Genomic DNA, 2,607 nt, shown 5'->3' on the forward strand with positions numbered 1-2,607 from the left:
GATTTATGGCAAGTAAGACGTCTTCCAATCTCGAGGCTTCCATATCAAGATACAAAATATTTGGTGAAGTCGCGCAAATCTGAAATTGTCGGTGTATCAGAATTTAGTATTGACTTCGAAATATTATCTGAATGTATTCGTAAGGCATTAAATCTTGAATTTTGGATATATTATATATTTAGAAGTTAAGTTTCCAGTAGATCAAACGGTTCATGATTTCGACGTTCCTACTTCAAGAAACAAAACTTTTGGCGAAGTCGCGCAAATCTAAAGTTTTCAACGTGGTGGAACCTAAAGTTGATTTCAAAATATTATCTGGGACGATTCTGAAGTTATTTGATTGAGAATTTTGGATATGTTCTAGATATTGAAGTCTAGTTTTCAAGAAATCAAACGGTTCGTAATTTCAACGTTCCTACACCAAGATATGATTTTTTTTTAGTGAGAATGCGCAAATCTGGAATTGACAGCGTGGTGCAATATAAAGTTGATTTCAAAATATCATCTGGGACGATTCAGAAGTTGTTTGATTGAGAATTTTGGATATGTTCTAGATCTTGAAGTTTAGTTTTCTTGAAATCAAACGGTTTATAATTTCAATATTTCTACACCAAGATATGATTTTTTTGGTGAGACTGCGCAAATCTGAAATTTTTAACATGGTGAAATCTAAAGTTGGTTTTAAATTATTATCCGGCGCGATTCTGAAGTTTTTTTTCCGATTCTGAATATTGGATATATTTTAGATATTGAAGTCATCAAACGGTTCATTATTTGGACTCTCCCACGACAAGATATGAATCATTTGTTACAAGCACGTAAAGCTGAAAATTATGCGACTAAGATAAAAGTCGAACAATGTAAAGCAAAAGAGAGGCTGAAATATTTAAGCCCTCCAAGTCTCAAAGCTGAAGTCTTCAAGTCCGTCGGTCTTCTAGTTGAAGTCTTCAAATTCGCTGATCTTCAAGTTGAAATATTTAGGCCCTCCAAGTCTCAAAGTTGAAGTCTTCAAGTCCGTCGGTCTTCAAGTTGAAGTCTTCAAATTTGCCGAGCTTCAAGTTGAAATATTTAGGCCCTCCAAGTCTCAAAGTTGAAGTCTTCAAGTTCGTATGTCTTCAAGTTTCAGTCTTCAAATTCGTCGGTCTTATAGTTGAATTGTTTAAGCCCTCCGAATCTTCGAGTTGAAGTCTGCAAAGTCCGCCAAATCTTCAAAGTTTTCTAAGTGTTCAAGTCGATGTCGTCTTCGAGTTGAAGCTTTATAACTTTCCAATCTTAAGGTGGACATATAAGTCCCTTTCCACCTTAAGTTGGCCTTTTCGCGGGTTTGTCCTTGAAAGGAACTATAACTTTTCAATCTTAAGGTGGACATATAAGTCCATTTGCACCTTAAGTTGGCCTCGCCGATAGTCGAGTCATATTGAGAGTAATCTCTCCGATAGTCAAGCCACATTCTGTGGTCATTTTGAGAGTAATCTCTCCTATAGTCAAGCCACATTCTGTGGCCGTTTTGAGAGTAATCTCTCCGATAGTCAAGCCACATTCTGTGGCCATATTGAGAATAATCTCTCCGATAGTCAAGCCACATTCTGTGGCCGTTTTGAGAGTAATCTCTCCGATAGTCAAGCCACATTCTGTGGCCGTTTTGAGAGTAATCTCTCCGATAGTCAAGCCACATTCTGTGGCCGTTTTGAGAATAATCTCTCCGATAGTCAAGCCACATTTTGTGGCCGTTTTGAGAGTAATCTCTCCGATAGTCAAGCCACATTCTGTGGCCGTTTTGAGAATAATCTCTCCGATAGTCAATCCACATTCTGTGGACATATAAGTCTTCCAATATTAAGGTGGACATATGAGACCCTTTGCACCTTAAGTTGGCCTCACCGATAGTTTGGGCCACATTGAGAGTAATCTCTCCAAGAATCGGGCCATTTTGAGAGTAATCTCTTCAAGAATTGGGCAGGGATGTGTACCCATCCCCTCACACCCTAAGACCGCCTTCTTCATGCGTGGATCTCGCTTGAACTACAAAAAAAAAGACAACAAAACAAGAAAAACACAAGAAAAGAAGAAGAAATTACCTTCACGTTAATGCTTCCAAGTCGTCAAAAATAGACACAAGTGGCTTGCAAATACTGCGAATTGATGCTCAACAAATACGAGGACGGGGGTTTATATAGACCTTTGAAGGAAGATGTTACGATGATACTGACTATGTGGGATGAGAATTATAGTCAGACTCCTTTTCGAAGTCGACTTGATGACGGCGGCGAAATGAGCAAATCCTTAATAGACTTGAATAGTGCCAAATTTGATTGTGACGCGTGGTTTGCCGTCAAGGCTTGACTGAAGTAAGACACGTGAATCCAATTTTGAAATGGTTTATTAAAACTTGAAACAACAGTGTGTTGTTAAATAATGACTAATGTTGCTTTTCTCGTAACTAGAAAAGTTTGGTACCATCTTGAAGTCTTACATGGATAAAAAATAATAAAAAGAGTACCAAAAGTTATATTAGACATGGCAATAATTTGTGTTCTCCACGTCATCATTTGATGTACGGTAAAATGTTAGCTATTGTTTGGCTCAAAAAGTTACAATATACTTGTA

This window comes from Nicotiana attenuata, unplaced genomic scaffold (genome assembly GCF_001879085.1).
Source record: "Nicotiana attenuata strain UT unplaced genomic scaffold, NIATTr2, whole genome shotgun sequence".
In the NCBI taxonomy this organism is placed as follows: domain Eukaryota; kingdom Viridiplantae; phylum Streptophyta; class Magnoliopsida; order Solanales; family Solanaceae; genus Nicotiana; species Nicotiana attenuata.